Genomic DNA, 16,382 nt, shown 5'->3' with positions numbered 1-16,382 from the left:
AAAGCCTTGATACCTCTCCTCAGGTAGTCTCCATGACAGTATGGATGGAGAGGAGCTTGTGACTGCTCCTTACCTGGCCACTTTGGAAGGTTAGAGAGGTGAAAGTTTGCTATAGCTTGGTGAGAATGGAACATAAGATCCCCAACCTGGCCTAGCCTGCTTGGTAAATGATAGGATTACAGTTTTTTTTTTTTTTTTTTCAATATGTCACTTACTATCTAATAGGTTTCGGTCTTCATGGGTTGTACATTTCCTGGTCTTTTGGCTAGAAATAAAAAATTTTGATTGGGGACGCTTTTCGTGCATGCTCATTGGCATTTTTTGGTTGCTCTCTTCTTTAGCTCTAAGCCTGGGATATATAAGGCAAAAAGAAAACTCAACATTATGTTGTCCTTTGGGTCCTAAGTTTCTTACCCAATCTGTCCTCTTTTCTCTACCTTTCATAGCCTTTGATGTTTGTTGTATATATAACCCCCAGGATTTTTTTTTTCTTGTTGTACTTACAGGAAAAATAGAAGAAATGTATTTACAGGAAGAACAGTGGAACGTGGATCTGCTCTATCTTCCTTGTAGCACAGGTCCTTGTTCATACGTTTATTTAATTTTAATACTCCTCCTTGTGCAAATGTGGGAATGCTTCTCTAGGGTAGTTGCAGAGAAGCAGAACTACTTGGTCACAAGTGTATGTATTTTACTTTTTGAATTAAATACCTTTCAAGATGTTGTGCCAATATGCATTCTCTCTCCCTGGCAGGATATGAATGTACCCATTTCCCCCCAGCACTCTTGTAATATGGGTCATTGTCATTAAACACCTTGGATGAAAAATACCATCTCTTGTTCTACTTTGAGATTTCCTTGACTAGTAGCACAGGCAAATATCTTTTTTGACAAACATGTTGACTGATGATGACATAGCCTTTATATTCTAATGAGGGAGAAGGACAAAAAGCAAGTCATCAAAGTAACCAGGTAATTTTAGAGTAATAGTGTTATGACGAAAATAAAACAGGGTAGTATGTAAAGAGTGTGGGTGGTTTGAGGGATCTGGGGACTGATCAAGGGAAAGGCTCTGATTATGAGAAGCAGTAATATTCAATAAAACTTATTGAGTGGTGCTTGGACATGAGACTATCTGGAAGCTTATGCAAGGGGACTATCTTCCAGAAGGGCTGGAAGACAAGGGAACTCCTGAGAGATGGGGCATTAGAAGCTAACATCCTGCATGACAGCAGGAACTCTCTGGGTCACATTCCTCCAAAGGGTAGTAGAAAGCTGGGGTCTTCTAACGGCAAGCTTTTGTTTTACCAGCAGATGAAGGGTATAATTTGGTGGAGTAAACAAAGATAGAGGGTCCTGAGTGACTAAAACTCTTACTTTTTAAAACAAGGAGATGTGTCAAATTTTGAGTCTGCCACTGGTGGGCTTTTGAGCTAACTAGTCTCAGCTTGCTGTGAAGAAATAATCTTTGAACCTTTTATACAACAAAGAAGAAGAGGGAAGTCTATTTTAGATGGAATGATCAGGGGGGAAAGCTTCTCTGAACAGATGACATTTAGGCTGACACTTGGAGAATCAGGAGGCAGCTATAGGAAGATTGAAAGGCCTTGGAAGTAGGGAAAAAGCTTAGTGCATATATTCAAAAAACAGAAAGGTGGCCAGAAGGGCTGTTGTCATGTGAGCAAAGATGGGACGAGGATTAATGAGATGAGATGGGAGGACTGGCTGGGGCCAGCTGAGGCTGGATGCCAGGATAAAGAGTGGATTTCTATTCTAAGCCCAATACATCACCATTGGAAGGATTTAATTAATATTTTAAAGATTCTGCTTTATATTGGGAAAATTCAGGCTGTCTTGTGTAGAGAGGAGGAAGCAAGGAGACCATGGAGGAAGTTCTAGATAAGAGAAGATGGCAGCTTGAGATGGGGAGGAGGCCTGGATGTGGAGACAAGTGGGCAGATGGCAGGGGTGGGATGGAGCCAGGAGCCCTGGTCAGGGTCGGATGGGAGACGATGAGGGATGGAGATGAACAAGGATGATTTCAGGGGGTGGTGTTCCATTTTCTGAGTTGAGGTAGAGCTGGAAAGGAGCAAGTTTGGAGGAAATAAGAGTTGCTTGTGTGAGTTTCATCTTCTCTGCAGGGTGAGGGGGTAGATGATTCTGAACTGAGCACTGATCTCTAACAATGCCTTATTCCTATTTGTAGATTTAACTGGGGCCTCCTGACTACTGTGCAGAAGAGTCCAAAGAACTCTCTGTAGTCAACCAAGAAAATGAAATATCGGATTTCGGATAAATTCTCACTTAATCAAGAGCCAAAAATAAATTCTTAATTAGCCTTTGCTGACTGCATATTAATTACAATTCCATTTAAACAGTTTCTTCCTAGATGCAGGATTAGGGGTGTTGGGAAGGGAGAAAGAGAAGGAGATAGAAGTAAATGTTGCCTGGTGCCACGCACTGTGTGGGACATTCTGCCATTTCATCCTCCCAAGCCCTTCAGTGGGTCCTGTTGTCAGCATTTCACACATGAAGAAGCTGGGTCTTGGGAAGATGAAGGGATTGTCCAGGGCCTCTAGAACTCAAAAACCTTTAACACCACAAAAACAAAAAACCCAATCAATAAATGGGCAAAGGAACTAAAGATTGAAGAAATACAATCTGTCAACAAATATATGAAAAAATATTCGACATCTCTAGTCATTAGAGAAATGCAAATTAAAACTAAACTGAGATTTCATCTTACTTCCATCAGAATGGCAATTCTCAAGACAAGTAATAATAAATGTTGGCAAGGATGTGGGGGGAAAAGGTTCACTCATTCATTGCTGGTGGGACTGCAAATTGGTGCACCCACTCTGGAAAGCAGTGTGGAGATTCCTTCTTGGAATGGAATCACCGGTTATCCCACTTCACAGCATATACCCAAAGAACTTAAAATCAGCATACTATAGTGATGTGGCCACATCAATGTTTATAGCAGCTCAATACACAGTACTAAGCTATGGAACCAACCTAGGTGCCCTTCAGTAGAAGAATGGATAAAGGAAATGTGGCATATATGCATAATAGACTATTACTCAGTTGTAAAGAGTGAAATTATGGCATTTGCCAGTAAGTGGATGGAACTGGAGACTATCATGTAAGTGAAATAAGCCAATCCCCAAAAAACCAAGCCCGAATGTTCTCTCTGATTTGGGGATGCTAACACACATAAATGGGAGAGGGAAGAAGAGAAGTTCATTGATTAGATAGAGGGGAATGAAGGGAAGGGAGGAGGATGGGAATGGGAAAGACAGTTGAATGAATTGGACATAACTTTCCTATGTTTATATATATGAATACACAACCAGTGTAACTCCACATCACATACAACCACAAGAATGGAAACTTTTACTCCATGTATGTGTAATATGTCAAAACACACTCTATTGTCATGTGTATCTAAAAAGAACAAATTTTAAAAGTTGTTTTAAAAATTAAAATAAATTCTCCGTTTTGGATTCCAGAGCCGCCTAGTTTGTTAGGCCCTCCCTTTCATGTGCTCACTATTAGAGATTTCCTTACTTTATTGAAATTAACTTGAAACCTAAACTCTCATCTCATCTGACAGACCAGAAGTTCCGAATCTGTCCTTATGGGAGTATCACACCCGCTGGTTTAAGGCAAAGGTCAAGAATTCCCAGATTTTCCCAAATCCTCCAAGAGGTCTCCTCTGGCTCTGGGCATTGGGACCTACTAGACACCGTGGGGACACCACCATACCTCTCCAACAGCCCTGTGATGCTGTGGGGCTGCTGGTTCTGTGGTTTCTGGGCTGCTCTCGGGACTTGGGGAGCTTTGCCAAGGTAGAACCCCTTCCGACCTTGGGGAGATCTCTTCTACTTCTCTCTTTAAGCCACCTCCATAAAGCTCTCCCTTTTCTTCAATTCTCCCTTTGCTTTCTTCTCTGTCTTGGCTTCTCTGGAAGTTGGGGTGCATGAATCAGGCATCCTGTTTGAAATAGAGGAAGTGAAAAAGCACAGAAAGCACATGTTCAAATTATTATCGTCACCAATTAGTCTGGTATGCTTCCTTTGCCCCCTTCTGTCTTAGTCTATCACATGTTCTGGGTATAACATGTTGAAATGTTAGCGAACTCCTTATTGATAGCAGGACAGAGGCTTTATTTACTTTCTAAGCATTTTATTACATAAAATTCAAATGATACACTAACAGAATGATAAACCTTCATGTTTCTATTGCTGTAATTTCAACAGTTTCTGACTGATCTTGGTTAATCTGTACCCTTCCCCCTCTCCCTTTTCATGTTATTTTGAAGCAAATCCCGGATATCATTTCATTCCATCTAAAAATATTTTAGTTTGTATATTAAGGAATAAGGATATAAAATTTTAAACATTTTTGGCAATTAGAGATTGAATCCAGGGGTGCTTAACCATTGAGCCACATCCCCAGCCCTTTTTATTTTGAGACAGGGTCTCATTAAGTTGCTTAGGGCCTTACTGAATTGCTGAGGCTGGCCTTGAACTTGAGAGCTTCCTGCTTCACCCTATGAGGACAATTACATATTTAAGAGAAGAAAAAGTTCCCTACCCGAAACCTTTGCTTATTTGAAAGTGGAAGACTGTGATGTCCTGGGTGAGGGGTGAGAGATTCTAAGCTCTTCCTAACCCATCTGCCACACACACACATTCTGTCTATGCACTGCTTCTCTTTCTTCATCAGCAAAATGCAAATAAGAGTCCCTACTTTACTTTTCTCAGATGAGAAAACTGAAGACCAGGGAGGGAAAAGGATTTGTTTGAAGTCACTGTGTAGTCCTTGAGATAGCTGGAGACCAGTGGGCCACTTAAATACACCAGAGTCTCATCAATTCAATATTTTCTAAGTTCCTGGTCAATATTTTTGTAGTGGTGAAGCTGGAGGCTGCACAGGGAAGGGTGAAGAAAGAGGATTCTGGTGGTGGTCTCAGCCTGTTCTCTCTGGTAATTCAGTTCTGGTCTCCACGTGTGTAACCCATCCATCAAAATGAAAACTCAGCCAGGTGCGGTGGCACACCCCTGTAATCCCATCAGCTTGGGAGGCTGAGGCAGGAGGATTGCGAGTTCAAAGCCAGCCTCAGCAAAAGCGAGGTGCTAAGTAACTCAGTGAGACCCTGTCTCTGAATAAAATGCAAAATAAGGCTGAGAATGTGGCTCAGCGGTTGAGTGCCCCTGAGTTCAAACCCCCGATACCTCACCCCCACCACAAACCTCTCCTGTTATCCTTCCCACTCTCCTGGGAAGGCAATTTAGCAACCATGCATTGTTCGTGTACTTACCAAAGGGGCTGTCAACCGTACCCCAACCAGCTTTTTTGGTGATTCCTCCAATACCCACATGATGTTCTTAAAATGAGTTGGGCAAACAAAACTGGGGTGATTTTAAGTACAAGTGATAGAAAATCTGACTCAATTATTTTAGCTAAAATAAATAGAGTGTATTGGTTTGATGTAAGCCTAGAAGATTCTGCTTCAGGATTGGTTGGATACACAGAGAGAAATCTGCTTTCTCTCCTTCCTGGCCTTGCTTTCCATGATGTTGGTTGCCTTCTCAAGAGGTTTCTGCCCTCATAGCGCCAAGATTGCTGCCTCCTTCTGGCTGGATTGCTAAAAGGAGAAAATTAAGAAGCAAAAGAGTATTTTTCTTGACTCTTCTTGGTTTCTTTTGGATCACGTGACTCTGCCTGAACCAATCATCTTGGACGGGGGTTGAGATACACTGTTTGGATTAGATCTGGGTTATCTAGGGGTGGGTCAACCTTGTCCAGACACCAATGGAGTGAGACTAGTGAAGTTTGGGTTCCCCTGGGGAGAATCAGTAGGCTGTTACTAAAGAAAAGTGGATGTATACAGATCAGTTAAGTAACAGATTTCCACTCTCCTTCTGGTTACATTTCCAGGGATATTTGGGTGTCTCTTAAAGATCTGTGCTTTGGGCTATTGCCAACCACTCTGTTTCTTATTGTAGCATTGGTTGTATTGGAGCTGTAATTGGAACCCAGGACTCACAGTGCTCAGCCCAGCCTTCTGCATTTCCTGACATGGCTGCCCTGGGGCAGGCCTACCCTCATTTTAGCCAAAAGCAAACCCCCTTCCTCTTTGCCTGGGAGCTTTCCTGCTAGACCTGACTTCCTATTTTCCTATGACCTTGAGCTGACTCTTCAGGTCTCCCAGAGTCAGATTTTTATTCTGGAACATCTGTAAAATGGAACGAATGGCAATGCTTACCTCCCAGGGCTGTGAGAGCTGACATGAGCTTGTGAATTGTAAATGATTATAGAAAATGGACAGAACGATGCTAACCACTACTATAGCTACCTGCTTCTTCCTGTCGGGAAATGTTCTTTCTCAGCCCCCCCTTTCTCCGTTTCCCCCAGGGAGCAGTGACTCTTGATCGAGATGAGTGTTGATGGCTTGGAAGCTTTCATAGCCGCCCACTCTTCCTCCTCCCACCCCGCTGAGCTGACAATTTCGCATGACATCAATTCCTCTGACAGCCGTGTAAACAGATGGTGGTCCCTGCTGCCCGGGGTGCTGGGGAGCGATACCATGGTAACCTGCTAAACTGTGACAGGTGCCAGGATGGTGGGAAATCCAGGACCTTCAGACACACAGGCACATGGCTCAGGCAGCAGGCTCTGGGCTGCGGGTTCATCTCAGACAGAGTGAGCCGAGGCTGGCTAGAGTGGGAGTGGGCTTCAGTACTGACCCTGACTCTTCCCTTACTGTGGAACCATGCATGACTGAACTGCTTCCTCTTTCTAGGTTCACACCTGTCAAGAGTTACAGATTTGAAAGTGCCTACCTCGGGGACAGGTGCATTGCCAATGCTTAATCAACATTTGTGGAGTGAATAAATAAATGGATCAAAGGGGATCCAGAAGTCAACTTCCTGGAAGTTGGTTGGGAACTGGGCTCGTTGCAGGTCCTATTTCTTCCAAATAGGGAGAAGGCAAAATGTACCAATGGGATCTGAGAGCACAGGAGGCTGAGATGGCAGCTTCCCAAGGCCACCTCAGTTCCTTCTCTGAATGGGTGGAATCTAATTCTTTGCAAGTGTTGGAGACTCCTTCCCCAAGTCCCTTTTGGCAGAGAGGGTGTATTAGTGCTCCTGGCAGGACACTAGTAAGCAGGCCTGGGAAGCTCTGGGCTTAGGGAATTGTAGTTTTTTTTCTAACTTTGCTCGTCTCAGTTTTCCAAACTGTCCGTTCATTCTTGTTGGATTTGGAGCTTTGCTTTAAACCATGGCCTATCCCAAACTCAAGAGAGGGACAGTGTCCTAAGGCCACAAAGCCATCCATACAAACCATCACCCCCATTCTGTAGCCAGTACTGTAGCTTGAAGGGCCTTCTCAGCTTCTCATCGGCCTTGTGAACTCTGATCTTTTGCAAACTTCCTGGGACCATCTCTACTATCTCCTTTCTCATTGTCCCCCTCTTGTCCCATGTGCTTTGTGGCTGAGTTTGCTCCTGCTTAAATAGGGAATATCTCCAGCAAGACCTGCTGTGCTACTGACTAGCAATGTCCTTAGGCAAGCCACTTCAGCTTTGGAGATCAGTCATAAGTGAGAAAGATGATCTGAATGAATTAGATTAGATAGCATCTATAAAGTGCATGGAAGGGTGCCTGGCACACAGCAAACTCAATAATAGTAGCTTTTGTTGTCTAATAAACTAGAGAACTCCCAGTGTGCTTACCACAAATGGGATTGATTTCCAGCAGCATACAGAATGGTAAAAGTGCTGGTGTGGGAGACAGCTGTGCCATGTGGGGGCAAAATACTTTCTTTGAGCGTCCACAGAATTGTGTTAATGAACCCTACCTTGCAGAGTTGTTCTGAGGATTGAATGGGCCCCTGGAACAGGGTCTGTCAGAGCAGGTGCTTGGTGCATAGCTTCATGTTTATTGTGAGAAGTTCTCCAGCAATGAGGGTTATTTCAATGCAATTGAGTGTCAGTATCTCCAAGGCAGGGATTCCTCATATGCTCCTGCCAATAACAGAGACATTCCTTATTCCTGGAAGGTGATAGTTTGGCCTCTGCTTGCATACCTCTAGTGACAGGAAACTCATTCCTGCATAGTTGGACAGCTCTGTTAGTAGCTGGTCTGCTTTGAATTTCCAACTTGCATCCATGTGTCTTCTCTGGGGTCTCCTGTTCTATCCTCAGGGCCCCTTGGACTCAGATTTTCCTGTGCTTCCTAGGGGCGTGACAGCTGCCAATAATAACCAGAGTGGAATAGGTGACCCAAGGAGCTTCCCTGCAGCATTACAACCCCTTGCTCCCCAAGGAGCTTTTGACCTTGTTGGCCAGGCTAGAAGGATTGAGAGCTGGCAGGCAAGCATTAGAGATTGTCCTTGGGCAAGCTAAGTGAGCCATCTGTCCTGGCTGCCTCCCAGGGCTGAGCCAGGAGGACCAGAACATGTCTAGGCCCAGCGTGGAAACTGGAGTGTGGGCTTCCACTGCTCCCAGTCCCAGACTGAGGTCTAGGGTTGTGTGGGTTTGGGGGTATGATGACACTTCCTGCTTTATGGATTCATCTAAGAATTAAATGGTCATAGATGTTTTAATGTCTAACATGACTTTTCAAATCTGCTAATAATCTTTTTTCCCCCCAAATCTGTAATCAGTGAATGAGTTAATCTGCTGCAGAGAGAAGCTTCAAACGAGCCAAGCTTTTAAACATTTATTACTTTTTCAGCTTCAAGGTTTTCTTATTTTTTAAATTTTTTTATGGTTCTTTTAGAATTCATCAGCTTGGGGCAAGGTGGCTGCCTTAATAACAGCACTAAGAAAATGTTGATAAGGTTCTGCAGATAACAGAGACTCCTCTGGCAGGGAGGCAGCAGAGGAACAGTTTTTGGAAACTTCCAACCAGCCTCCCCTTTTGGTCATTGAGCAGGATATGACACCTCTAGGCCCTCTCCTGTAGCTGTGACAGCTATCATTATGTCATATGGCTCCCACATTCCCTAGAGGAGACAGAGGAAATTGAGAGGAGGGCAAGCAGAGAACACACTCCTCAGAAAAAAGAAGGAAGTGGACTATAAATCTACTTAGTCTGTTTTGTGTTGCTATAACAGAACACCGGAGTCTGGGGGAATGATAAGGGGCAGAGATTTCTTACAGTTCTGGAGTTTAGAAAATCCCAGGCTGAGTGTCCTGCATCTGGTGAGGTCTGTGCTGAGTCATCCCATGGAGAAAGGCAGAAATACAAGAGAGCATGCGGGAGAGATGGAAGGGGCCAAACCCATCCTCTTATTGGGAACCCACTCCTTTTACCTTCATTTTTTTTTCTTTTTTGTGGTGCTAGGGATTGAACCCAGGGCCTTGTGCATGCAAGGTAAGCACTCTACCAACTGAGCTATATCCCTAGCTGGAACCCACTCCTTTTATAACCAACCCACTTCCACAATGGTGGATTCATCCATTCTTGAGGGCAGAGTCTTTGTGACTTAATCTTCTCTCTCTCTCTCTCTCTCTCTCTCTCTCTCTCTCTCTCTCTCCTGGGGATTGAACCAAGGGCCTTGCACCTGCTAAGTAAGTGCTCTACCACGGAGCTACATCCCCAGCCCCCTATCATCTCTTAAAAGTCCACTTATCAACATTGTTGCATTGGGGATTATATTTCCAACACATGATTTTGGGGGACACATTCCAACCATAGCACCCACCCTGCTTGTATTCCAGGTTCTCGATAAAGTTTGGGGTTTTAGACGATTTTTTCAATTTTGTCCTCAATTCCCTCATGTACTATTATGCTCATGGGCATCACAGAAAAAGAGATAAGGGAACACATAGGTGGGAAAGGACAGGAATCCTCCATCCTTCCCTTTCATTCTGGTCCAGAATAGATCATGGAATTCTTAACTTGGAGACCAGCTGAGAGATTGTTTCACTGGCACTATTGCCCAGGAGGGGACTGTCTATCAGTGGGGTCCCCTAGAGGGACATAGTTATCCATGGCCCTCTGAACACCTCCTGCATGGATAGTGCTCTGTGGCTATGTGGCTTTGGACAAGGTGCTTTCTTTGTGTGGACCTTCATTTCCTTCTGTGACACATCAGAGTATTGAATTAGCCAATAGTAATAATCTAGAAGTTCTCATAACTGGGATGTTCTTATTTACTGGAGTGAGTTAAGTACATCACACAAATTATCTTTTTAAGCTTTCTTATTGCTTCTAAGTTTGTTCCAAGACCTTGAGAGTCAATAAATATAATATTAAATATCCAGTCTTTTATGTATCTGAAACTTATTCCAGTCATGCTTTTTTTTTTTTTTGCAGACATCAGACACTTGATAAAGAACAAGAATTTCTAGTTAGATGCAGCAGTAGTTAGAATTAGATTTTAGCACAAGTTACGGAAATCCCAAAGTAATAGTGGCTTGAGTTTACCGTACTGCATAAAAGTAGTCAAGAATTTGGCAGTGCAGGGGTTGGATGGCAGTTGCAGGAATTCATCAAGAACTCAGATTTCTTCCCTATTTATACTCTGATGCATACAACTTCCATCCTTAAGAGTTCCCCATGGTCTGAGAAGACCCCTGGAACTCCAACCATCATAGCTCCACTTGAAGACAAAGGCAAAGGACAAGAGGAAGGTCAGAAAGCAGAGTTCTTATAGCTGAGTCTGCTCCCTTCAAGTAGTCTTCCTGGGATCCTTACAATTCACTTGTACCTGCACATGACTGACCAGACCTCAGTATGGGGGCACACCAGCTGTAAGGGGTGATTGGAAAATGTAGTCTTTAGTTGGGCATGTTGCTACCCTGAATGAAATCTGACTTCTGTTCCTAAGAAAGGAGAGAGGAAGGAATAGTAGCCTGCAAATGGGAGTCTGCCTGTTGCAGAGATCTTTGTGTAAAGGACTGTCTGTATAATTGTAGCCAGGTTAGTAGACCATTTTGCAGAAAAATTAAGGTAACTATTTGAACGTTGAACATAAAATAGCAATATCTATATCACTTATTATTCTTTTGGCTACATAGTACAGGTTGACCATTCCTAACATGAAAATACAAAAATGCCCTCAAAGTCAAAATTTAAGGAGTGCTGACAGGTGGAAGATTCCACATCACGAAACTATGTTTATATGGTAGATATTAAATACAAATGAATTTAGTATTTAGACTTGAGTCCTAGATCTCAAATATCTCATATGCAAATTTCCAAAACCTGAAAAAAAAAAAAAACATTCAAAATTCCAAATCCTTCTGGTCCCAAGCATTTTGGATAAGGGATACTTAACCTGAAATAGAAACTCCACCTCCAAACAGTTTAAATAGTAAGGACATTTACCAGTCCACAAATTCCACTTCCAAAAGTAGGGTTGGTTTCAGGACTTGTTGATTCAGCAGCTCAACAGCATCATCAAGTCTAGGGCTGTCCGCCTCCTGCGCTCTTATCCTTGATGTTGAATTATCATCAGGCTGGAGGCAATTGGCTACACTAGCCCCAGAACCACAGATAGATCCAACAATACCCAGGCAAATAAAAGAGATTTTTCAGGGATTCTCTCTTAAGGAGCTACAAAAATTTCTCAAAAAGTCTCTTGTGCCCCAGTGACCAAATCCAGATTATACATCCTCTCCTGGACAAGTCACTGGCAAGGGGTAGGGCAATTAGAACACCTCTGGAGCTGGGATCAGCTTCTCTGCAGGTCATGACCATCTGGGGGGAGGGTGGTAGACACCTAAACAAAATTGGGGTTCTATGAACATAGACTGAAAGAGGAAGCCTGCTGTCAGGCAGCCAATCGTGTTCATTCCATTTTGGGAGTTTTATTTCCATTTTGCAGCAAAAAGATTGAACCACAGAGAAGTAAATTAAGTTGTTCTGGGTCACACAGTCAGTAATCCGGAGAGAGAGAGAGAGAGAGAGAGAGAGAGAGAGAGAGAGAGAGAGAGAGAGAGAATGAGAATGAGAATGAATAAGAGATTTTTGTTTTAGATCTACCATGCTTAGCGTTGCATTCTGCAGCCATAGAAGGGAGGGGTCTCAGATATCATCTCTGTCAGTGTTTCCCAAACTTCAGCTGTTCATAATTTTTTTCACATTGTCTTACATCTGTATGATGATTGACTCAAGTTTTATTAAAATAAATCACCATTTAAATTTATGTTGAAATAAACTCACAACTTTTACACAAACAATTGCATTTAAAAGGAAACCAAAACACTGACATAAATAGAAGACTAGTAGTGCTTGCCAGAAATAGAGGGTAATAATAAAAATAAATGCAATGAAAACACACACTCATTTTATTCTAGAGAGATTCCATTACTCGATGAGCCCAAGGTCTGTTCTTAAGAATTACCAGAAGTGAGAAAAGCATTAAAGATTTACCAGCAGCAAGCCAACGCTTTCTCTTAATGAAACGAGAAAGGAATTGAAGAGAATGAAGAAGAATGCTGCTTTCTTTTATGCTGTTCTGTGTAAGTTAATGCTCCTCCCCATACATAAATCTGAAATCATCTCACTACCATTTTTTCAAAAGCATTAACTTAGATTGAACCCTGATAAGCTCCTGGCACATTCCACACCACCTCATGGTCTCAGGAGCATACACCAATAGGCATTCATGCTCAGAGATCTGTGGATTAGCTGTCATCCTTCTGATCTACGCTGGAATTGGTTAGTTATTCTATGTCTAGTCTAGAACAGTGTTATGGTTTGGATAAAAGTGTCCCCCCGAAACTCATGTTTTAAAGGCTTGGGCCCCCATGCAGCAATTCTGGAAATGGGGCTTTGGGAAGTGATTGGATCATGAGGATGCTAATCTCATCTGTGAATCAATCTATTGATGGATTTGTAATCTGAACGAACTAATGGCAATTGGTGGAGACTGTGGGATATGAGATCCTGTTGGAGGAAATAGCTCACTCTGTCCCCTGGAAGGATATTTCTGGTCCCTGGCCCCATTCCCTCTTTCTCTGCTTCCTGGGTGTTATGAACTATGCCTCTGCTGTCCCCTTCCATCATGATGTTCTTCTTCATCTCAAGCCGAAAGCAATGGAGCAGCTGAAACCATGAGCTGGCATAGATCTCTCTTCCCTTAGGTCAATTTTCCAGGTTTTTCACAGTGATGAAAATCTGGCTAATATAAACAGAATCAGGAAACTTTTTCAATAAAAGGTCAGAAAGTAAATTTGTAGACACTGTGGACCATACAGTCCCCTCTGTGATGACTGGACTTAGCTGTTATAGTGCAAAAGCAGTCACAGATAAGATGTAAACGAATAACCATGGCTGGGTTTCAATAAAACTTAATTCTTGAACACAAATTCAAATTTCATATAATTTTTATGTGTCATAAAATAATAGCCTTTAAAAAATTTTTTTCCAATCATTTGAAAATGAAAAAAAAAATTCTTAGCTCTAGGATCATACAAAACAGGCAGGACTTGAGGACCACAGTGTGCTGCTGATTTAAAACAAAAGTTGTTACTACCTCTTCAAGGGCTGGCTTCATAGGTATAGGACCCATGTAGTCACACAGGGTCCTGCACAAAGAAGGGATCCCACTTGGTTGAATGATCTGCTGTGGTTGTCTTGAAATTTTGAATATTTTTTGAACAAGGGACCCTGCATTTTCATTTTGCAGTGGGACCTTCAAGTTATGCAGCCATTCTTGGCTTCTGCTCACCAAGATGAGTACAGACAGGGACAGTGACCTTCCAACACCATCTCACAGGCACATGGAGGTGGAGGCACAGGGAGGTGAGTGGAAACATTTATACCTTTTAAGGTCTAAACCAGTCGCTGTTGGTTAAAGCAAGTTATACGGCCATGGTTAAGATCAAGGCAAGGGGAAATATACTCTATTCATTAAATGGGAAGACCTCTAAAATCACATGGCAAAGAACTTGGATATAGGGAGAGGTGAAAAATTTGGGCCAATTCTTGGCACCAGCCCTTTAAAAATGTATTAATCATTCTGGATGTGTGAACACCTCTAGTACCACTGGATTCATTACTTGAGGCTCTCATCCATAAGCTTTATCTGTCCCTTGTTCCATCAGGCCAGTCAGAGGTAAGGACAAAAGTTTGTGTGTGTCCCAAGGTTGGGTTCAGGAGGTAGCAGTATACAAATAGATGTTCTTCCCCTTCTATGGGAGAAGGAGTCAGCATAGAATTGATTCTGTTTGTGTAGACACAAGGGAATGGAACTAGGTGGCATTTCAAATGTATGAGCCAGCATGCCAATCTCCTCCCACAAGGCTCAGCCTGCTCCCTTTCTTGGAAGAGCCCCTGGGGATCTCAGTACCTTGGATAGCACCTTCCTGCTACATAACTGGAGGGGAAAGCGTCTGGCTTGCACTTTACTTGGGAATTCTTTCTAGGTTTTAAACACATTTTGAATAAACAGAGTGAGTCCACATACTTAGATGTGAGAATGCCTTTCCTCTGCTTACAATCCTTTCCAGGCTTGTACAGCCCCAGCTTGGCTTCACATCATGGCCCTGTAGGATCTGGCCACGGCTTGCCTATGCAACTTCATTTCCTGCCACAGCCTGCTCATTGTGGACATCCCACCCCTCCCTAGACACACTGGCCATCTTTTCCATGTAGGTATTTCTACTCACAGTCATACTCCTGGAGGTCACAAGTATGGTAAGTCAAATCAAATACCTGTGAAGAAACAGAGGAAAATTACTGGCGTATGTGACAGAATATCCAGGGGCAGGGGGAGTTTCAGGCATGCAAGGTGCTTACTGAATGCCTTTCTACTCTTTGGCTCCATTTTCAGGCAGGCACTTCCTCATGGTGACCACTAGTCACTCCAGGAAAAAGGGAAAGCCTTTTTTTTCTAGGCATTCCAATGGATGTCCCAGGGAAGACTCTCGTTGACTGATTTGGGTCATGTGTCTACCATTAATGGTTGTGGGGGATGGAGTATACTGATTGGCTAAGACTGGGTCATAAATCCATTATTGTACCTAAGAGGATGGCGTTAGCACCACAGGGACAAAAAGTGGGGATTCCCCAGAAGAAAATCAGGGTGTGGTTATCAAACAAAGTGAGGAACAGAGGCTAGGAAGTCCCCCCTTCATATGAGCTCCTCTGTTGGAAGGCTGTCTTCTCTGCATGAAAATATCCAACTCTGTCTCCTAGTTCAACGTCTAGCATCCAGACCACTCACTCAAACCCAGAGTAAGTCATTTCTTTCTCTACGGGTCCATCCTGTCATACCATGCTCTGTTGCCAGATGTCTCTTGGTGACATCTGCCTCTGGAAAATTTGATGAACTTGACTAACCTCCCAGTTTCAGAATCTGTGCCAGTCCACCACCTTCCCTGAGTTATGCATGCCCCTGGCTGTCCTCCCCTGTCAGGTCAGCTCTTGTATCTGTGCTTGTCATCTTAGGTTGGCCTCTTATCCCTGGGTGTGCACATCTTGCTATCTTCCCCATTACAGAACAACCCCATCATGTGAGTATAAGAGCTTTCCTGAAGACCTCATGGAACCGAGGAACCACATGGCCCACAGTAGAGCCTTCCATAATTTGGCTGTCTCCTCAGTTGCCCCCTCACCCCTGCAAAGAGCACCTTTTCCCCCAGTGTAGTCTCCTACTGGTTTTAGTCTTGAAGAAGTGGAGTTCAGCTCTTTCTCTGCCTTGACTCTTCCCGTCCCCCCTGCAAGACACAGACCTGCAAGCCTGTCTTACACTTACCTACCAACCTATCCTCCTTCTCTGCCGCTGTCTTACAGGCAATTCTGTAATGTACATGGCGGCAATTCTCATGGTCTATTGAGTCTCTCTCTCTCCACTGAGCAAGGTCTGAGCTCCTTGAGGACTTGACTGTGGCCAGGTCACCACTGGCTCTCTACTGCCTAAGACTGGGAATGGCACTAAGTAGGTACTCAGGGGATGCTAAATTCAAAAACTAGTTTCAACAAAAGGCTGCATTACAACAAAAAAAAAATCAGCAAGAATTTCTTTGGCTCTGCAGGAAGCACAGAATGTGTGGGTGAGTGATGATTTCAGCAGAAATGCCACAGTACGCACGGGTTCTCAATTATTTATGGGGATAAGGCGACTGTTCCCAGAGCACTGCAATATATTCTGAAGATGTCAGGGCAGCATGAGTGACTTTGTTCTTTGGAATCCCTGCAACTCTACTCTGTGGATACCAGGGAGTGGGCTTTTTAGCTTCTTTTTTGGCAGCAATCAAGAGCTGTCTGTTTTGAAGCTTAGTCCTGCTCATGCCTGGTGACTATCTCTCTGTGATGGCAAGGGTGGCAGGATGAGGTAGGAAGGCCTTTGGAGATAGAAGGGTCTGGGTTCAGGTTTTTCTCTGCTCTGGGTCACTCTGTGCCTCCCCCTCTCTGAGT

Source organism: Marmota flaviventris, chromosome 5 (assembly GCF_047511675.1).
Source record: "Marmota flaviventris isolate mMarFla1 chromosome 5, mMarFla1.hap1, whole genome shotgun sequence".
Taxonomy (NCBI): Eukaryota; Metazoa; Chordata; class Mammalia; order Rodentia; family Sciuridae; genus Marmota; species Marmota flaviventris.
Note: the sequence above shows the minus strand (reverse complement) of the source record.